The sequence below is a fragment of the Procambarus clarkii genome, chromosome 13 (assembly GCF_040958095.1).
Source record: "Procambarus clarkii isolate CNS0578487 chromosome 13, FALCON_Pclarkii_2.0, whole genome shotgun sequence".
NCBI classification, from domain to species: Eukaryota; Metazoa; Arthropoda; class Malacostraca; order Decapoda; family Cambaridae; genus Procambarus; species Procambarus clarkii.
Genome location: NC_091162.1, coordinates 12706647 through 12729963, shown reverse-complemented (window position 1 = coordinate 12729963; position 23317 = coordinate 12706647). Strand labels below are relative to the sequence as shown.

At 47.1% G+C, this 23317-nt stretch overlaps 1 protein-coding gene and 1 pseudogene across 2 annotated transcripts in view; one reads left to right on the top strand and one right to left on the bottom strand.

The window, feature by feature from the left end:
* Positions 1–23317, bottom strand: part of LOC123757060 (pseudouridylate synthase RPUSD2) — a 443933-nt gene that overhangs the window by 415944 nt on the left and 4672 nt on the right. The window lies entirely within an intron of this gene.
* Positions 5837–7628, top strand: LOC123757061 (uncharacterized; annotated as a pseudogene).

Genomic DNA, 23317 nt, shown 5'->3' with positions numbered 1-23317 from the left:
GGAGGTATATATGGAATATTCTTGTGGATACTTGAGAGGTCGACCCCCCTTGTCCTGAAGGTGTACGCCACACCTACAAGGGGGGAGAGGTACGCTGAGAGAGAACTCTCTCTCTATAACACCTCTATTTCCAACGGGGCTATTTTGCACTTCCTGCCATACCTCCTTGTCTCATGTAGAGCTATTTCCGTGTGAAGATTTAGAGCCAATCCTTCTCTTATAAAAAAAACATGTTCCAAATCCGGGTCAAGCGAGCAATGAATTAATTATTGCCGTCGGGTTGACATGCATGAGAGAGAGAGAAGCCAAGCCGGTGTGTGTGTGTGTGCAACTTCTGCCGGCTGACCGTCTTGTGTTATAATGACTACCTTTCTGGTTGACCAAGATCAAGGAGCAGTTAGAATGAACGGCCTTGTGTAGTCTTCCGACTTCTCCAGAAGCTGGTGGAAGTAGCCGAGCCATCCGCGAGAGTAGTGAACATTCAAGACGCCAGCAAACTCTGTAAGAAGCAAAACTCTATAAGACGTGCAAGTTCCCTTGCAACTTGAGTATGCACCAACTTGTTATAGAGTTTTGCAGTCAGTGTTGTGGAGAAAGAATGAAGTGCACCCTGACGCTGCCAGTTGCCAGGCATCTTTGTTAGCCAGGCTGGTCACAGCATCGTCATAGTCAGTGTTCTCTCACCTGGCTCACCTGGAGACTCACCTCATCTCTCTACACTACTTCTCTTCCCCCCTCACACCAGTCTCAGTTGTCAAGCAAGTAATCATTCTCTCTCTCTCTCTCTCTCTCTCTCTCTCTCTCTCTCTCTCTCTCTCTCTCTCTCTCTCTCTCTCTCTCTCTCTCTGTGATGCCCAAGACGGGAATGTCTTATCACTGGAACATTTTTATGGCAGAAATATTTCTCAGCGATAAGGTTCCTTCGGTAGTTTCATTTCCTGCTTATGATTTACATCTTCTAAAAACTGTATGTTTTCTCTGAGAGAGAGAGAGAGAGAGAGAGAGAGAGAGAGAGAGAGAGAGAGAGAGAGAGAGAGAGAGAGAGAGAGAGAGAGAGAGAGAGAGAGAGCACTTCCCACCTAAGCCCATCCGGAAAATGAGGCATCAGACACTGCAATCACTCTCGATGGCACCTGAAGGGTCACAGTCTTGGCACCTCCCCCCCCCCCCCGGCCATCTCCAACACAAGAGCCACCCCCCCTCTCTCCCCCCCCCCCATACATACATCAACGACAACAACAGTGTCGTCAACACCACCATCCTGACCACCATCTCCAACATTGACAGTTGCAGATTGCAACGAACACCACCACCACCATCAACACTACCACCACGATCACCACCACCACTATCACCATCACCATCACCACCACCACCACCACCACAACCACCACCACCACCACCACCACCACCACCACCACCACCACACCTAAATAAAGAAAACAAAAATTCAGAGAGCGAGCCACTGTGGCGAAGTTTGAAGAATTAAAGATGAAAGTGGGAAAGGGAAAACGAAGAGAGAGAGAGAGAGAGAGAGAGAGAGAGAGAGAGAGAGAGAGAGAGAGAGAGAGAGAGAGAGAGAGAGAGAGAGAGAGAGAGAGAGAGAGAGAGAAGTGACATGAGAGTGTTTCCTTATAATCATAAAACTTGAAAATAAAATGAAATCCCACAATTCAGCTCAAAACGCCTTTCGGAATCGAACCAGTGTATCGGGACTTGCAAGCACACTGCATTGCCCACTCAACCCCCCTTCCCCCCCCCCCACACACACCTTCACCTTCCAGGCGATGTCTTCAATAATCCCGGGTTGCAAATGTAGACATGACGGCTGCAGGCCTCTTGTTGACACACAGATAAAATGAGAAATTCTCACTTTTGCGACGCTTACAAGAAATGGTGATGTGGTGACTGGTCCACACACGAATGTATCAACGTATGTATACTTGAACCATACATTCAGACTCGCACACACACACATATAGATATGATAGAGCCCCAATAGTAGATATGATAAGAGCTCAATAGGCTCAGGAACCTGTACACCAGTTGACTGACAGTTGAGAGGCGGGACCAAAGAGCCAGAGCTCAACCCCCCCGCAAGCACACCTAGGTGAGTACACTACAGTAGCTGTGTTGTCACAGGTCTCCGTGTAGATGTTCACTACAGCTACTGCTGCGTCTCAAGGCTTCCTAGTTGGGGCAGTGTAGGCCAGCAAGACGTCCTGTCAAGCTTCTGGGAGTGATCCCAGGACCCACTCCAGGTATACTCCAGGTATACTCCAGGTATACTCCAGGTATACTCCAGGTATACCTATAGGTAGTTCAATCGTTCTTACAAGAGAAGAACTGAATTATGAACTGTTATTTGTTATAAGTGTTTCCTACTACGTGCATGCCTCTCTCTCTCTCTCTCTCTCTCTCTCTCTCTCTCTCTCTCTCTCTCTCTCTCTCTCTCTCTCTCTCCCTGCCACTCTCCCAGACACAGAGCACCATCTGGCCCACACGAGAGGTCCGACCACCACCACCTGGCGAACCTCTCCTTCCGGTTTCTTGCTTAGTGTTTCTGTCGCTCATGGCGGAGAGTGGCGCTGGTAACGGCTGGCTCACCCACAGAGGGAGAGAGAGAGAGAGAGAGAGAGAGAGAGAGAGAGAGAGAGAGAGAGAGAGAGAGAGAGAGAGAGAGAGAGAGAGAGAGAGAGAGAGAGAGAGAACATCTATCCCCCTCCCTTCTATCTCTCTGCAATATAAAATTACCATTGACTCTTGCGCCAGGGGGGAAATTGAAGAGCGCACTAAAACAGCTCTTCTTCCAAGAGTTATGGAGGCAATAAAGAGCGATACTGTGCTGTAGCAGCGGCAGTGATAGTACAGCAAGGGGGGGGGGCAGGGGGGCATGGGGCAGGGAGGGGGCAGGGAGGGGGGCATGGGGGGGGGGGCATTGGGCAGGGGGAGAGGAACATAGGGGTAGAGAAGACGAGCATGGAAAGAAGGGGGGGGGGTTGAAGGGGGGTGTGAGAGAATATGGACAGGAAGGACAGGAGATGAGACGGACGGGAATAGACAGACTTTCCCCTGTGTTGATTCCGGGGATCAACGTCCCCGTGGCCCGGTCTCTTGTGTTGTTATTGTCTGGCTAACGAAAGGAATGGAACAGAAGAGTGGGGGTGGAAATGGCCACCAGGAAAGGAAAAGGGTGTGATGAGGTGAATGGATAAAAGGTAAAAGGAATACGTTGAAAGAGTAATGAGGAGGAAGGAGAAATATAAGAAGAGGAGAGAAGAGGAGAGAAGAGGAGAGAAGAGGAGAGAAGAGGAGAGAAGAGGAGAGAAGAGGAGAGAAGAGGAGAGAGAGGGCAATACAGAAATGGTGTGATGGAAACTTTAATGAGAGGGAAGGACCAATCCCAGCATAGCTAAGCGGATGGAAAGGCAGAAATAGCAATGGAAAAAAGAGAGGGGATGGAAAGGGGGTGATAGATAGATGGAAAGGGGTGATAGATAGATGGAAAGGGGTGACAGATAGGCCTAAAATGAAAAAAATGGGCATTAATGGAATACGGGACTGAGATACAAGAAAGTGGAATAAGCAGAGGAACAGGAGAGGAGAAAGAGAGGAACTGTTAGAAAAGGCAAGTGGTAGGGGGGGGGCGGCAAAGGTGGGGGGGCAAAGGGGGGGGGGGTTTGGGGGGAGGATGGGGGGAGGGGGGACTGCTCCAGATCCAGGTGATGAATGGACAGTCTGGTAAAACTCTCCAACAATTTATAGTGCCTCCCAGGGAGATCAGGCCCCAGGCACCCAGACGTCTTGAGGCACCCAGGGTGGGAAGGAGGCAGGGAAGGAGAGAGAGAGGGAGGGAGGGAGGGAGGGAGGGAGGGAAAGATATATTCAGCGCTACACAGTGATTCACTCTCCGGAAGGGACATCAATGCATAAATGAATCAAACTAAACAAAGCAGGATGAACAACCCAGCGGGTTTTCTTCCTATTGGGGAGTGTTGTACATGCTGCTAGGGCGCTCTGTATCAATTAAACCATGCCAATACTCACGCTTTCTTAATCACCGACCTCCATGGCTCCGGTGGGTTGCAAGGCGACACTAAGACATTTACCAGCACAGCAACCACACTCAACCAACACACTCAAAAGCACAGCAACCACACTCAACCCACCACCACACTCCACACCCTTCCCCCCCCCCCCCAACTCCCCCAGCGGGTGTCGGGTACACAGGTAACTGTGTTTTGACAGTAAAGGAGCGAAATAATTGGCGGAGAGAGAGACAGCCGCTGTTAACTGGATTACCTTTCGTCCTCCTCCTCTCAAACAACGACAAAAAATGGCAGCAGCAAACCCCCGCTAGGCCTTTTACACCCAAAACTCAACCTTTTCTCTCGCTGACGATAAGTGTACGGACGGCGAACACATACACGAACAGCAAATCTATGCACTAGATTTCTCTCCCCCAGCACTAGGGGGGCGCCTCTCCCCCAGCAGCGGGGGGCGCCTCTCCCCCAGCAGCTGGGAGCTCTCAGCATCCTCAGGGTGCCGAGCAGAAAATAACGTGAGCCATTCAGTAAACAGGTGGAGGGAAAGGCTGACTGTCCTGGACAGCTGGGGTCGGACAGCTCTCTGATGTGTCGTTATGGCTGCAGGGAGGGAGGGAGGGAGGGAGGGAGGGAGGGAGGGAGGGAGGGAGGGAGGGAGGGAGGGAGAGGGAAGGAGAGAGGGAAGAAGGGAGAGGGAAGAAGGGAGAGGGAAGGATGAATGGGTCAACAGAATAACGGTGAACAATAAAAATAATGAATGGGGGAAGACGTGCAGAATAATGCTTGAAGGGGAAGAGACGAATGGAAGGGACATGGAAAGGAAAGGGGTGCAAGGAAAGCGCGACTAAAGAATGGAAGAGAAACGACGAAAAGGAAGAGAACGAGAAATTTGATGTAAATAACAAAAAAAAATATCAGTGCAATCGATTCCCAAGCAAAAAGGTCCCCCCGGGGTTCGATTCCCGGGCAGGACGAGAAGTTAGGGCATGTTTCCTTTCACCTGATGCCCCTGTTCACCTTCTCATCTTACCCTGGGGTAAGATGAGAAGCAGAAGACAAGGTGTAGGACAGGAAAGCAGAGAGGAGAGACTGCACACCAACACACACTTTTAAGTTTAGTCTCTCTCCCCTCTCCCTTGACACCTCCCCCTCCCACTATCCCTTCCCCTCTCCCCTGACGCCCCCCTCCCACTCTCCCCTCTCCCTTGACGCCCCCTCCCACTCTCCCTTCCCCCCTCTCCCCTGACGCCCCCCCTCCCACTCTCCCTTCCCCCCCTCTCTCCCCTCTCCCACTACTCTTCCACTCAACGCATTATTCTATTGTCCTGTTTATGCTGGCCAGACGCACGTGTCTACACCCTTCACTACCACTACACTGTTACACTCCCCTCAGCCACTAAGGGGCCGGTGGCTGAATGGACAGCGCTCTGGATTCGTAATCCTAGGAGTCCGGGTTCGATTCCCGGCGCCGGCGGAAACAAATGGGCAGAGTTTCTTTCATTATGATGTCCCCCCCCCCTGTTACATAGCAGTAAATAGGTCCCTGGGAGTTAGACAGCTGCTACGGAGCTGCTTCCTGTGTGTGTGTGTGTGTGTGTGTGTGTGTGTGTGTGTGTGTGTGTGTGTGTGTGTGTGTGTGTGTGTGTGTGTGTGTGTGTGTGTGTGTGTGTGAGACTCAACAAACACCATCTCCATTTCCCCATCACCGTCACACAACTCCCAAACAAAATTGTCATTAAACCTTAAAATCTGTAATACTTTCCGACTGTTGTGGGGCGGAGCGTGTAGCCATGAGGCGTGAGAGTGAGGAGAGTGAGGGCGTGGCGTGGGGGTGGGTGCTGGAGGAGCCTGTAGGAGGCGACATGTGGGCGAGGCACCAACACGGGGTATGCGTCGCCCTCCTCCTCGCCCTCATACTCCTGCTCACCCTCGACTTCATGGTCCTGGGCAACGCCGGGGTGCAGCACGAACTCTACACCGCCGCCTACGAGGCCTACATCGGTGACCTAATGGAGCTAGAAGACCTCCTCACCCTCGGGTAAGTCTGGCACGCCCAGGAGAGTTTCTTCAGCAAATTGAGTCACTCCGGGCTGGGGCTACCCAGCGTAGTCGGCGTGCCCAGGATCAGGCTCCTGTATGCCCAGCCGGGCACCTGCCGCTACCCCCGTCGGGGGGAAACCCTGCGCTAGGAAACTTGACTTCGAGGAGGACTTGACCCTCCAAGTGGACACCTCGAGGACCTGGGTAGAGGAGGAACACGTGGAGGGTATGCACTGCTTCAGTGGGCACGAGGTCAATATGGCGCTGGAGTACGTGCCCGACGCGGGTCTGGGCGCCCTGGGCACGTCCGCTTGTTTCAACTGTTACTACCCAGTTGGTGGGTACGTCCTCGACCTGCCCAAGCCCGACCTGACGCGGGAGTCCTACGGTCACTACTGGAAGCTCTGTCTCAGTAGGATACAGAGGAAGTTGTAAATTTTTTACGTGGACGACACGACGCGACTCATCCAGCATGACCTGACGGTGTACGACGACGTAAGCGACACGTACGTCAGAGTGACGGTGGCCTTCGAGCGTCTCGACGTGCAGCGCTGGAAGCCCATCTGTAAGGTGGAGACGGCGTACTTCAGGGGCGTCCTCGGCCACGGTAACTACCACGGCGTCGTTGACGACGCCAAGGTCGTCTTCCTGCCGCTCCTGACGTGTCTCCTGACGTGCGTCTTGGCGGGCTGCGTCGTCCGTCTGGCGAAGGAGACGCGGCGCGCGTACGGTCGCCACGGCGTGAAGCTGCTGCTGTGCGCTGCGGCCGTGGGCATGTCTGCGGCGCGCGTGTACTACAGCGTCGCGGCCGCGCGGGAGTTCGACCGCATGATGGACGACGCATACAAGGACGCGACGCCGCAGGTGCTGATGATGCTGACGACGCAGGCGTCCCGCGCGGAGTACCTGCGCGCGCAGCACCACCACCTGCCCTTCGCCAAGCTGGTGCGGGAAGACGGCCACGCCCGCGAGGCCTCCGTCGGGGTGATCATCGTCACCCTCGTCCACTTCTGCCTCTACGACTACTACTACTCCAGCTACGCCACGCTTCTCATCGTCGGGGTGCGACGCGTCGGCCGCCACGTCGTCCCCTTCCTCATATTCTACTTCCTGACCAACCTGGCGCTGGCCATCGTCGGCCACGTCATGTTCAGCAAGTGCTGGGCCGCCTTCTGCGAGAAGACGCTCGCCTACACCTTCCTCGTCTTCTTCCAGCTGACGGGCGACCTCGACTACGAGGAGATCGAGCAGTGCGACAGGTTGTGGGGACCGATCTTCTGCGACGTGTGCGTCCTCGTCCTCTACATCGTCCTCTTCAACTTCACCTACGAGCACGTCATGGGCATGATCGACAGCACGCGGCAGGAGGGGGCGAGGCAGGAGGAGCGGCGAGCAGAGAGGCTAGATATGGAGAGAGAGGGTTACCCCCTCACCAGGCAGGGTCGCCTCTACAGGCAACACAGGGACCGTCTCTACCTCGCCTGGCTACACCAATTCCTCACCTCTCGACAATGACCCTCTTCTAGCTTCTCATTTTCTTTTTTAACCTCACTTTCTCTCACCTCTACAATCTCTTATCTATGTCTTAAGTCAAAACGGCGGTTTTGAGAACACCTTACGACCCGAAAATAGCTTTTTTGGACATTATCACATAATTTATGTATTTCTTCCTGTCAATTGCGGAACGTGATGGTCACATTCCTCTGCTGACCTACAATAATAAGCCTAAGGCCTTAAGAGGGACATGATTGTAGCAACAGCAACAACAATCACCGCGGCTCTCGTCTTTATTGCCCCCACAGATGAATATGAAAATATGCAGAAACACCGAAATTTATTGAAAAACTTTCTGGAAGCTGAGTAGAGATTGGTGAGGAGGGAAGGGGGGGGTGAGGGAAGGGGGGAAGAGGGAAGGGAGGTGGAGGGACGGGGGGAGGAGGGAAGGGGGTGAGGGGAAGGGGGTGAGGGGAAGGGGGTGAGGGGAAGGGGGTGAAGGGAAGGGAAGAACTCCCTGCAACAAACATTGAGCAGTATGACCATATATATAATCCCAATCAGCACCCCTGCTCTTCTATATCTAAATAGTAGTTAAAAAGTCGATGACTTACGGGCTATTCATGCCCGGTCTGGCTACTTGGGCCATCACGGATCGAACTCCGACCCAGCAAGAAGCCAGACCGTCGTTGTACCGACCAGTCAAGTCCATGTGCTGGAGGGAGGAGACCAACGTAGACAAAACATCATCAGGGGAGAGCAAATAACGAGGCACCACAAAATGGCAAGTGGAATTTCAAATGAAAAACAGGAACCCGAGTTGTTTCATTAGGAAGCCAGAGTGGCGAGAGCTGGGAGGAAAGGGAATCTTCTTCTTGAGGTTATCTTGAGATGATTTCGGGGCTTTAGTGTCCCCGCGGCCCGGTCCTTGACCAGGCCTCCACCCCCAGGAAGCAGCCCGTGACAGCTGACTAACACCCAGGTACCTATTTTACTGCTAGGTAACAGGGGCATAGGGTGAAAGAAACCCATTGAAGAAACTCTGCCCATTGTTTCTCACCGGCGCCCGGGATCGAACCCAGGACCACAGGATCACAAGTCCAGTGTGCTGTCCGCTCGGCCGACCGGCTCCCCTTGAGCCGGAACAAGTGATGCTAAACCTCCTTCAAAGATTTGAGAAGTGGATATGGAATATTATTACCAGATAATTTCTGAGTCAGAGGTGGGGCCCAGGAGGAAGGGAAGGAACTTATCAGGGGGAAAGCGCCAAGCCATTACGACTATATAGCACTGGGAAGGGGTCAGGATAAGGATTTGGGATGGGACGGGGGGGGGGGAAGGAATGATGCCCAACCACTTGGACGGTCGGGGATTGAACGCCGACCTGCATGAAGCGAGACCGTCGCTCTACAGGCGACGCCCCCCTCCTCCTGGTGGAGCCCAGGAGATAGAGCTCAAAGAGTAAGGTCATACACACGCGCACGAGAGTAAGCCCACGTACACGTACATACGCACATTAACGCGTACCCACACACATACACACACGTACGCACATACAAAACATTAACATACAAACGCACATACACACAGTCATAATTACCAGCACTTCAAAGCTGGTTCCTGCAGCAATTTCCACTCTGTTAACTACCCCTGGGTGCTTGACGAGTCATTCACCGTCCCTCTACACTCTATGACAAATTACTGAATTGTGAAACTGCTTGCAGAGTTGTTTTCAAAACTTTATATTCAAGGCATCACAACTTTACTTTTAATTATTATGTTTTTTAGCACGTCTATTTCCTCTCTCTCTCTCTCTCTCTCTCTCTCTCTCTCTCTCTCTACACACATGTGACTCGGGCAGGGTACACATTATACATGCTAAACTTATAAGATAAATTTTAGCATACTGTAATGCTTTTAAAATAATATTTACATTTTAAACGAGATTTTTTTAAAAGGGAGTGAAATGCTATTTTGATCCCGAAGATTAATGACATTCCCTTGTGTATGTATTACTAAACGCATAGTACATGTATCAGACATGTATGTGTGCGCTCTTTGCTCACTCCGCCTACACACGACGGGCGCGCCCCCACACGGCCCTAGAGCCCTCCCCCCCACACGGCCCTAGAGCCCTCTACCCCCACATGTCCGCGGCCACCAGCCCAACACGTTAATAAATGAGCTGGAGAACTGAGAAAGGTTTCCCGCCATACTGGCCATGAAGCTGCCAGGCAGGACCTGTCAGGGCAACACTAAATGAGCAGTGTCCTGCCTCTGAAGGAATGAGTAGTGAGGGCAGAGTGCTTGTCTCTGGTGGAATGCGTAATGACTGCAGTGCTGCGTCTCTGTACGAATGAGTAATGAGGCCTCACAGGTCACAGGACCTACCTCACGCCTCACAGGTCACAGGACCTACCTCACGCCTCACAGGTCACAGGACCTACCTCACGCCTCACAGGTCACAGGACCTACCTCACGCCTCACAGGTCACAGGACCTACCTCACGCCTCACAGGTCACAGGACCTACCTCACGCCTCACAGGTCACAGGACCTACCTCACGCCTCACAGGTCACAGGACCTACAATAACCAATGGGAGAGGGACCTGTGACGCTACGCACCAGGGAGACCATCTGTGATTGGATCGCGGCACGTCGCACGTTAGCCTGACGTGCCGACGGTGCGTGCACGACCTCGACGCTCTGTAAACATTTACTCTCCAGGGGTTCGAAGCCAGGTGGAGCAGGCGGACCCATATCTTCAAGCAGCGGCCAATCTCTACTTGAAGCAGGAAGCACTTGAGGACCCACGGGAACTGCTCCTTGTGTTAGTGGTCGACGTGAGGCAGCATACACCTTGTTTCCTGGGCGTCCCTACAAGTCTACAGCAAGTCAGCACATGCACGCCCACACCAACCCAACTACCTACACGCACACGCACACACACACACACACACACACACACACACACACACACACACACACACACACGCAGTCAGCCGAGGCAGAATCAAATAAGCAGTTTCTTTTACCCTGATTCACCTGTTCACCTAGCAGTAAATAGGTACCTGGGAGTTAAGACAGCTCCTACAGGCTGCTTCTTGGGGATGTGTGTGTGTGTGTGTGTGTGTGTGTGTGTGTGTGTGTGTGTGTGTGTGTGTGTGTGTGTGTGTGTTAGAGATAAATATGTGTAACAGATATAATAGGCTCAGGAACCTGTATACCAATTGATTGACAGTTCAGAGGCGGGACCAAAAGGCAGAAGTCTACACCCGCAATCCCAATTAGCTGAGTACACATGCACAGGCCTAGACCTATACAACATATACAGCCCAAGAGCCATCATCGAGTGTATCACTCCGGCCTAGAATCCCCACCTGACAAAAAAAAAATGATAATACTAGATAAAACCAAGAAGTAGGACAGGTCTCGCTTTACAGGAGGCTTGAACTACAGCCAGGACCTGAGGGACGCTGCCTCCGCCACGCTAGAGACAAGACCTACCTCAGAGGGGAGGTGCTATCAGCATAGAGAGGAGCGAGGTGAATTGACACTTCACAAAAAAGGTTGGGTACAAAATTAGACACAGTAGAACCGGCGGCCACGGGTAACCCCTGACACACACACTCCCGGGGTCACCAGCGGGCTGACATTTCCTAACCTCTCCCAAGAGCGGACCCGACGAAATGTAGCCCAAATATCGGCAAAGATCGCGACATTCACACCCAACTACTACCCCCCCCCCCCCTTCCCTCCTGCTGCCTCAGACCCCCCCCATTCCCCCCTCAACAGCCCCCCCCCCAGTCCCCAGCAGGAAGGTCATGGGGGAATGAGAGAGGGGAAAAAGGTCGCCAGGAGGAAGATGTGGGAACAAGAGGCAGTCAACTCATAAAGGTGAAGGTGTACACACACACACACACACACACACACACACACACACACACACACGCACACGCACACGCACACGCACACGCACACGCACACGCACACACACACACACACACACACACACACAGCTGCGGCGCCACACTCACACTTCTAACCTGACTTCCTTCACAATTTAAAGTTACTGTACTTCATAATTATTATCACAATTTCTTACATAATAATTGTATTAATAATAATATTATTAATACTATTAATAGGATGTTTCCTACTAATAATAACTTGCTAATATTTATATATTATTATTAGTAGTAAGCATCCTATTATTATTATATAAGAAATTGTGATAATAATTATGAAGTAACCCTAAATTGTGAAGCAAGTCACGTTAGAATAGTGAGTGTTCCAGAATTCTGGAACACTGTGACGATCTCTGTCTGGAACCCGTAGGTGCGGGGCTCGGAGTCCGCCTCCTGGGGCTCGTGCGGCCCAAGTTCTGCTTCGGGAGACTGGGGTCGTTCTTGCCCTTGCTGGGGCGGTTCGATTCATCGAATGATTATATTACTTCTTTAAATTGTGTTCTCATCGTCCTGCTTGTGTAAAGTGTCAACATCTGTCTCGCTGCTCTGATGGTAAACTATGATTGATTTCAACGTATATCACCTTTGAAATTGTAAGCTAAATGTTACTTACTTTATGGCAAAATGTGAAGTTTGATTTAGACTGATGAACGCCTCTTTAATCCAGCCATTATTGTAATGACTTACGTAAGTTATTTCGGAAATAGTTTCTTACTCTGAATATGATAACTAATTACTTTAAAATCATTGATAAATGTGACTTCTAAATATAAACCTAATTCTTGAGTATACAGTTTATACTACAATTATCTCATGGTACATTATTATTTTGACTTTCACTTAGGTAAATAATTTACTGTAAATTTGTGTAAACTATATATGTACAACACTAACAGTCATGAATATAAAGTTATAGTTAGAGGACTGAAATATGTGAGAGTACCTAACAGACACGAGTCACACAACAAGTAGGTGAGGGAGAAGTGAGGCTGCCGTGGGTGCTAAGACCTACCCACGGGGGTCGAGGTCCTGCCATACTTTGAAGGTAGGGAACATGTGCCGTTAGGCAGAGAAGAGCGGGGTTGTGAAGCGAGATGATGGCGACAAATGGTAGCAGACCACAAAGTCCGAAAGTTGAAGTGATTGGAAGGTTATTGGAGGTGGTAGAGGAGAGGGAGTTGTCGAGGTTAGGAACATAAAGAGGTCTCCATGGTGAAGTGGTGAACCACTTCGACTTCACACGTTAAGTCCCAGGTTCGAATCATGGACGCGGCAGAAACACTGTGTCAGTGTTCCCCTTCACCTCATGCCACCGCCACACACACACACCCATGACACACAAACACCCGGTCAGTAACTAAACCCCGGGGAGGACTGACTGGGAACCAATCCATAACTATACTTGCCCCCTCTTCACCCAGCAGCAACTTGGGGGCCGCGGGACTAAACCATCAGAAGACTTACTGACCAGTACGGGCAAGCGAGAGGAAGTGAAAGCCCCCCCCCCCCCCTACATATCCACACCATGTTGCCCAACACCACATACAAATACATATTACAACGCCTTCTCATTGTCATAAATCTGTAAGTCTTACATCAAGTCTCAGACATACATCAATATGTTATTTTAGATGAGCATCAGCATGTTTTCGGGTCTTCGATGTTAATTTTTTTTTTTTTGAGATATATACAAGAGTTGTTACATTCTTGTACAGCCACTAGTACGCGTAGCGTTTCGGGCAAGTCCTTAATCCTATGGTCCCTGGAATACGATCCCCTGCCGCGAAGAATCGTTTTTTCATCCAAGTACACATTTTACTGTTGCGTTAAACAGAGGCTACAGTTAAGGAATTGCGCCCAGTAAATCCTCCCCGGCCAGGATACGAACCCATGACATAGCGCTCGCGGAACGCCAGGCGAGTGTCTTACCACTACACCACGGAGACTGTAAAGTGGGTTACAAATTGGTTATGGTTGTTATTTTCGTCAATGTTATATAAACAAGAACGGCGGCTCCTCAAGCTTTCTAGAAGCTGTATCACCAGTACACTTGTATCAAGCTATTATATTAACCAATTAGATAAGAGCATCACGTGACCAAGTTATGTTGGCTGCATTATCACAGATAATCTGCACAACCCAATCAGCAGAGGGCCGGGATTAGCTTAAAGGCACAGAAAGTTTAATTCAAGAGGCAAGTGTCACGCGAGTCAGGTGTGGAAAATATTCTAAAATCTAAAATTATTCTGCACTCTAAAACATGTTTTGCAGGTGTGGGCAGGCCAGGTGTTGCAGGTGTGGGCAGGCCAGGTGTTGCAGGTGTGGGCAGGCCAGGTGTTGCAGGTGTGGGCAGGCCAGGTGTTGCAGGATTATTTCAAAAGACATAACTACCACACGCCACCACAACAAACACACCGTCATCTCACATCCACACCACACTACTGCCCAAGGGGGACAGAACAATATGTAAATATGCTGGTTAGCATCGTAAATGTGGTAGAAAATAATAATAAAAAACCCACAGTACTCCATTATCAACACACCACCTCATCCAACCCACTACTGCACCCCATAACATTCTCAATCAACACACTTCACTCCCCTGTGCTCTCTCTCTCTCTCTCTCTCTCTCTCTCTCTCTCTCTCTCTCTCTCTCTCTCTCTCTCTCTCTCTCTCTCTCTCTCTCTCTCCATGGCCGTCCAACATATTCTTTCTGTGCGGCCCCTCGCTTCCCTTGTATATGTTGTGTGTCCACCCCTCTACACCCCTTCTTTATCTCCGTCCCCTCTACACCCTGCCTTCACCCTTCTCCTCACACCACAATTTCATGTTCTGGTCATATTCCTCCGCATGTCTCTGTGCTCTGCGCCCGTCTACCTATTGACCGGTGTATTTCGTGGTAATTCCGGGGATTTCAATGCAACTGTGGAAGTTCTCGGGGTCACTTGAGTGTGGTCTAGGCCTCTAGGGGGCAACGGGACGCCCTGCTTCCCTATTTGTAATAGACGCCATCAAAATTTATGGGATTTTCAGTGGCACCTAAATGTAACTATTGGTAGCTCCAAGACTATCACCATCACTATTACCAAGACTCACCATCACCAAGACTATCACCATCACTATTACCAAGACTCACCATCACCAAGACTATCACCAAGACTATCACCATCACTACTACCAAGACTCACCATCACCAAGACTATCAACATCACTATCACAATGGCTATCACTGTTCCCCGTTCGTTGGGTGGAGTGGCATATAAATATTAATAAAGGGGGATAATAGACTGATTACATCAAGCAATATTCCCTCCCTCTTTCCTGCAATGTTGTCGTGTTGCTTTCTCTCTCACACACACAAATAGGTGAGTACACACTGTACACCTGTTGATTGACGAACCTGTACACCTGTTGATTGACGGTTGAGAGGCGGGACCAAAGAGCCAGAGCTCAACCCCCGCAAGCACAATTAGGTGAGCACACCGCTTCTGACCATCTCCCCCCCCCACCCCACACACACTGCATTAAACAACTGGCGGCTAGAAAACCGGGATCCAACAGCTAGAGCTCGAACCTGCAGGCAGAAATAGGTGAATACACACACTATATCTGTCCATCTTCCTCACCAAAAACTGAAGTAGCCTAACTTGTGGCGCCTCTAGTCACTTCAGTATAACTTGTGAAAGCACCACAAATACCACCATCACATCGAAAATTTATACTGCCAGACTAAAATTACAGTGTCACACAACAATGTTATCGGTGGGACCACACTACAAATTTAAATGGAAATAATAATGTATATAATCTCTTAAATAATCTCACCGTCCTTGCTCGTAGCCTACGACAAATCCCTACACCAGGCTATAACACCATACTAATAAGTAATAATGATATACTACGCCTTGATAATAATATTAATAAATGTAGAATGCAAAACAGAGATTTATACAAACAAGCTGTGCCAAACCCCATTAATATTAATGTTTTAATTAATGAGACAACATCGCTGGCACCAGTTTCCATTAGAGTCGCCGGCACTCTTCAGCGGTATCAGGACCCCCGCTCTAATATTTCCACCAGTCAAATGCACCTCCGTATATATATATATATATTTTTTTAACGCAATGAAACGCTAACAGAGATTTTTGTTTCGCTTTAGAGTCAAAGGAAAATATGTAGGCTATTACTTTTTAGCCATTAATCGTTTTAAAAAAAATTATGTCATACATTGAATCATTTCACCGTCATGCGAATTTTTCATTTATATGCAGTAGCCTATATAACAATACATTTATTAACGTGTTGTCTGCTTTAATTATTGTGTTTATACAAAAAAACAATGAGCCGGAATATTTAAATATTATATGAATGTAGATGCTTTCAAAAAACGTATATAGCATAACAATGGTCAGCATTGACCACATTCATACAATACACACAATTGCCTACAAAGTTCCAGCCTAAAAGAATGTTATTAAAAGACAAAAACCTTCACAATATTAGTTAGAAAAGTTGACATTTAAAACTGAATACAACATCAATAACATTCATTGTCCTGAGTATTTTATCATTTTGAAAGCGTAGGTTACTCGCGACAAAAACCTCCCCCCACAACAATACCAGGTGGGCCAGTGGGCCAGGGTGGGCCAGGGTGGGCCAAGGTGGACCACGGTGGACCACGGTGGACCAGGCACCTGGCACTTTGATGCAGCCAACATGAAAGTCTAAAGCATAACAAAAATACGCATTCCAATTTAACACCTGTTGGCAGCAGAGCATTTGTTACAGGTCCAATACACGAGAGGGAGCGGGAATATTTGCACAAGATACTTGGGTTTGTAAATTCGGAGTTGTCGATAGGTAAACAGTAGAGGAATGTAGAGCTGGAACCTGGCAACCGCTGCCCCACATACCAACACACCAGGAAATTGCACTCTGCAAATGGTCCTAACTCTGAAGCTTCCCACAATTTACAATACCCTTACAAGAGTTCAGGTCTCAAATGTCAATTTCAGTTTAAAAATAATAGTTGGTTGACACGACGTTACATTTGAAAAATATTTGACCGGATCTCGCATGGCAACATTAGGTGAAAATGCCCCATTTGACCTGGGGCCAGATTCACGAAGCAGTTACGCAAGCACTTACGAACCTGTCCATCTTTTCTCCATCTTTGGCGGCCTTGTTTACAATTATTAAACAGTTAATGAGCTCCGAAGCACCAGGAGGCTGTTTATAACAATAACAACAGGTGATTGGCAAGTTTTCATGCTTGTAAACTGTTTAATAAATGTAATCAAAGCCGTCAAAGATTGAGGAAAGATGTACACGTTCGTAAATGCTTGCGTAACTGCTTCGTGAATCTGGCCCCCAGTTACTGACACAGCTGGCTTGGCTAACTGTCCCTAACAGCACTCAACACATTGTTGACCGTTAAGTTGCGTATTCCAGAACGTCGTACGTAATAATCGCCTCCAATTTACCCTAATAAGTAAAGCTGGTAAAGATCTACAACTCTCAATATTTCATCATGACTACACCAGTATAAACATATAGGGCCATCCCACCCAAACATTTTTTTTAGGCTATCTAAACAAAAAAATACGTAGCCTATTATTATTATTATTATTATTATTATTATCATCATCATAGTTTTTCTTTGTTTTATCTCCTCGTGAGGAAAGTTAACAATTCAGTAAGAAACAATTATGGACAGATAAGAGGGGAATTTAGTATGAATATGGGTTAATATGAGGAGGAAATGTGTGAATTGTAAAGGATAACCTGTACTCGGCTATCCTGAACTCTCAAGAGACCATGAAACACTAACCAAACTCTCTATTAAATAGTCTATTACTCTTATTTTTAATATCACATTCCCATTATTCCTATCATCACTATCACTAACTCAACACCTTTTGGGTTAGTGATATAACCCACCACCATAACCACAACTACTAATACCACTTCGAATAAACCCCCCCCCATAACCAGTGAAGAGCAGAGGTGCCATAGGCACAATCAGAGAACACTGTATAAACATCAGAGGTCCGCGGTTGTTCAACGTCCTCCCAGCGACTATAAGAAATATTGCCGGAACAACCGTGGACATCTTCAAGAGAAAACTGGACTGTTTTCTAAAAGAAGTTTCGGACCAACCGGGCTGTGGTGGGTATGTGGGCCTGCAGGCCGCTCCAAGCAACAACAGCCTGGTGGACCAAACTCTCACAAGTCAAGCCTAGAACCTCGGGCCGGGCTTGGGGAGTAGAAGAACTCCCAGAACCCCATCAACCAGGTATATGTGGGCCTGCGGGCCGCTCCAAGCAAGAGCCTGGTGGACCAAACTCTCACAAGACAAGCCTAGAGCCTCGGGCCGTGCTTGGGGAGTAGATGAACTCCCAGAACCCCATCAACCAGGTATCAACCAGGTACCAGTAGTACTACAACCACCACCCCCACAACAAATCAGGCAGGTTGAACTACCAGGACTGGAGGAAGAGAGTGCGATAAGTCACCCCCACCACGACGCCATCAAAGGTGTTAGACGGCACCAGATCGCGCCCCGCATCGCCTCCAGCACCAATAATATTATGACGGTAACTCGTCAGTCAAGACCGGCCCAGCACGCAAGCAAGAGCCAGTGAAAAATTCAATTTCCTTTGAGAGGGAGGATCTGTCGGTGGGCAGGAGAGGGGAAAATGGTAGAGTGACGCACGGAGAACGAGAGAGAGAGAGAGAGAGAGAGAGAGAGAGAGAGAGAGAGAGAGAGAGAGAGAGAGAGAGAGAGAGAGAGAGAGAGAGAGAGAGAGAGAATGATAAATACGTCGTGAGGAATGTAAGGTAGGTACTAGGGGAGATAGGCAAGCAGGGGGGAAAGGGAGGCAGGGAAGTTGATAAATTCCTCCCCCATCTTGAACTCTCCCTCTCCACTACTGGTCTTTGAAGCCCGCGTAATCTGGCACTCAAAGCGTTTTGCACGGACGATCGAAATCCTCTTGACGAATCCACTCGATTAAGGCATTTTATGAGGGAGATTAGATTTCAGAAAGCCTTCATTCTAGTTAAATTCAGCCAAGCGCAGTTAAAAAAAGAGGATTCCCTCTACATGCCTAAGCTACTATATTTAATCGACGAAAACTCCTCAAAATAAAAGATTGGATTCTTTTGGTGAAGTAAATTGACAGCGGATTGGGGTCTCCGTAGCACAGCTGGATTCGTTATAGACGCTGGGGAGGATCAGTATTACGACCTATGGGGGGACCACGATATAAGTTTAACGTGTGTATGTATATATATATATATATATATATATATATATATATATATATATATATATATATATATATATATATATATATATATATATATATATATATATATGTCGTACCTAATAGCCAGAACGCACTTTTCAGCCAACTATGCATGGCCCAATTTGCCTAATAAGCCAAGTTTTCATTAATTAATGTTTTTTTGACTACCTAACCTAACCTAACCTAACTTTTTCTGCTACCTAACCTAACCTAACCGATAGAGATAGGTTAGGTTAGGTAGAGTTGGTTAGGTTCGGTCATATATCTACGTTAATTTTAACTCCAATAAAAAAAAATTGACCTCATACATAATGAAATGGGTAGCTTTATCATTTCATAAGAAAAAAATTAGAAAAAATATATTAATTCAGGAAAACTTGGCTTATTAGGCAAATCGGGCCTTGCATAGTAGGCTGAGAAGTGCGTTCTGGCTATTAGGTACGACATATATATATATATATATATATATATTATATATATATAATGTTATACAGGCTGCCTGTCGCCGACAAAAGGATTATAATTATTATTAATTATATACACTGACTATACAAAAAATAGCCTAATTTTAAAAATATATAAAATAAGTCCCATGTTGCGAATTACAGTTGCAACTGTTGTAACACAAGCTGCTTGATACTCTGGTCGGCTTAACGTGCCATTACCAGTCGTCAGCAGTTACCGCCCTCACGCAACACTTGGTCACGCTCAGGTAACTCACGCAACACTTGGTCACGCTCAGGTAACTCACGCAACACTTGGTCACGCTCAGGTAACTCACGCAACACTTGGTCACGTTCAGGTAACTCACGCAACACTTGGTCACGCTCCGGTAACTCACGCAACACTTGGTCACGCTCCGGTAACTCATGCAACACTTGGTCACGCTCAGGTAACTCACGCAACACTTGGTCACGCTCAGGTAACTCACGCAACACATGGTCACGCTCAGGTAACTCACGCAACACTTGGTCACGCTCCGTGTGATTGACAGCAGTCAATCACTGTCTGTCCACACCTCTCCTCCCCCAGGTCAGCTGTTGGAGGGTGGGGGGGGGGGTGAGACAGCCGGCGGGTCATTAACCATCAACTATAACCATTGTTATCCTTCTTATCTCTAATTTCAACATTTTCTCTTCGCCATTTGGCATTCTGCCGTTTTCTTTATATCTGTTGCACCTATGGTATCCTTGTTACTTTCTCGCCTTTCACCTCAGGTTCTTATTTTATATATCGACTTTGCCCACCACTTGATAAGTCACATAGCACCGCTCCTGTGGCAGGTAAGTCCACTACGGGCTCGCCATAGCCCGTGCTACTTGGAACATTTTGTTTCGAGTAGCTGAATCTATAACAACAAGTGTAGTATGGAAAAGTGTAGACCACGAGGAATATTTCCTCAATTGTGGACAATTAGTCCGTGAATGTTAACGAGCAAGAGTGACAGTTAACATTTATCAAACTGTTCTCTGGCTAGGCTGGTTAAAGGGGCGATCGTCTGCCTCCCCCATGACTCATTCGTCAATTTTAACATAATGTATATTAAAATAAATTTGTTTTCTTACATATATTAATATTATTATTATATATTATTTAGGTTCTGTTGGCGATTATTTGCGCTTGAAGTACTGTACGCGGGTGAAGCATTTACAGAACTGCGATTCGAACAGAGGTCGCCAGCAAAGTACTGTTTGAGAATTGTTCAAACGTCATCAGTTGTCATTCGTGTATAAAGCGTTTTTCATTTATAAACAGGAGGGCTTGAGGCTGTGTAATGACTTTTGGCCTTTGCTGATTCGAAAGGGCTGCTGTCGTCAGCCCGTCCTCCAAACAAAGACCCAAAAGTGATTCCATGCACCCGCCAAACCCCCTGTTTATGAATGAAAAACGGTTTACACACGACTCACAATTGATTTCGTTCGAACACTTCCGGAACAAGTGCTTCACTGACGAATTTTGTTCGAACCACAACACTGTAAATGTTTCACTCGCGTAAAACAAATACAAATAATCGCCAACAGAACCTAAACACCTAACCTAACCTATACCTATATATGCACAATATCCTAATATATTATAATATTAATTTATATTTGAGAACATTCCCGTTTTGAATGAACAGCATGTAAAAATTTATGAATGCGTCAGTGGGGTCGACCGCTGGATGTAATGGACTTGAGTCGAGGACGGGTTGGCTGTCATAATCCTCCCGCTGAAGCGCTGTGAAGCACCAGGTTTGACTACCAACCAATGTTACGTTGGACAGTTGCAGAGCGTGGAGTTCAGACCGCTCTAGGATACGACCCGATTAGGAAGTATGGTGTAAGGCACTCTGGTAGTATCTTGCACCGTACAGAGATCCACGATTGTTCAACAACCTCCCAGCGAGCATAAGAAATATTGCCGGAACAACCGTGGACATCTTCAAGAGAAAACTAAATAATTTTCTATTAGGAGTGCCGGACTAATCGGGCTGTGGTGGGTATGTGGGCGTGCTGGCCGCTCCAAGCAACAGCCTAGTGGACCAAACTCTCACAAGTTAAGCCTGGTCCAAGCCTTGGGCCGGGCTTGGGGAGTAGAAGAACTTCCAAAACCCCATCAAACAGGTAATACAGAAATAGTACTTAGGATTTATATTGGTGTCTAATCATTTATTATAATATTTTGCTTAAAAGGCAGATATGGTCTTTTGAATGTAAGGTCTACATGCTTGGATACAATAGTCGAAATAGGGGAGCTCCAGAGACTTACAGTTGAATAAACACTTTGATTTTTCTTGACGTCAAAGGTTCGTTTGACGTCAAGATCTAATTTTTTCTAAGATCTTATTTTTTACAGTAGTTTCCATTTGGTGTGCAACTTTTAATGACTGATAAATTCTAACTACTGTACTAGGTCCTTTTCTTCAACAATCTGCTGCATGGTAGTTATCATGCCCTACATACAAGGTCTTGCATTTTCATTATTAAAAAAGCATTTGTCAGTCTTTTTGTGGAATTTTTGTAGGCTTCTTTGTAAGGCCATGATATTATTTTCTTGCTTTACCATAAATCTTTGTCATCAGCAGATCTGACGTGGTAAATTATATTCTCTTGACATTGATACATATAACAAGATGGATCCTTGCGGTACTGCACACTCCACATTTTTTCCAGTCACATTTATTTCCATTTATGGCGACCCTTTGCCTTCTTTATTTTAGACATTCTTTTATCCATTCTAGAATTTCCCCATTTATTCAATGTACTTTAAATTTCTTTACCCGTCTTTCCAATTGTACCTTATCAAAAACTTTAGAAAAGTCTGAGCCTGTTTGCTGGAAGTCCTTTATCTGAATAACTGAACAGTTTCCAAGAAACGTGACCCGGTTAATAAAGGTGACTTGTTTTTAATAATATAATGTGGTGTTGATTATTCGTGCACTGTCAATGATTTACTTGATTCCTTCCCATGAGCTTGCAGATATGAGGTTATGCAGATGGGTCCGTAGTTTTTTTGCTGAGCTCTTACTAACGTTTTTCTTTTCTTTTTTTATGAGTGTGACATATACAGATTTTCAATGTAGGACGTTTCCTTGGTCCAGAGAATTTTTGAATGGAAATTTCAGTGGTAGGCAGTTTCTCAGCCAGCTCCTTTGAAATTTTAGCTTTCTTTAATTTGTGTTTCTGATTAACTCCATCCAGGACGTAATTTAATTGCAATTCTAGTTTAAGTATGTGTATTGAGACAAGAAAATACATCTCAAAGGGATAGAGTAGCTTAGGCTATTTCTACCCTCCTAAGATTCCTCTCTCATTCTGTGTCCTCGAAGGCAGGATAGAAAGTCATAGTCCTAGGCATTTATATGGATTTCTATATGACAAAAAGTGCTTCCTAACTCTTTGGAATTTACTGTGCAGCAAATATTCATAGTGCCAGTGAGAGGTGAACAACCTCGCGTAGTAGTCCACTTGATACACTCCTGTAGTAACTTGAATAAATATTTGAATTTGAATTAGAACCCGCCCTTACAGACCGTATTTCTTACACATTTCCCCCTTACAGAACCTCCCCCCCCCCTTCTCAATCCCTCCCTACCAATGGCCCTTCCCACCTCTGTTTGTTAACAACACTTGCCCTTCAACACAAAAACAGAATAATCTACTTTGATCATTTAAACCTCACAAACGCGATCGTGTTCCATTAATCTCCAAATGCTCGCGGCATTTTGCAGAACACGCTCGGGAATTTTGCTTCCCTTGAATTCATGCTTCACCAAAGGATTAACATTAGCCAAAGTAATTAAGAATATTCACGCTTTTAATTACTCGTACTTCGTTTTCAGTGACTGTGGCATACGCCTCATTGAGGAATTTGCAGCAATTTTATTTTTTAAGAAAATATTTAACACGGTAAGTTATGAAATACGTTTTCTGTAAATAATTTAGAAAAAACGTAACATGTCGAATGGTATACTA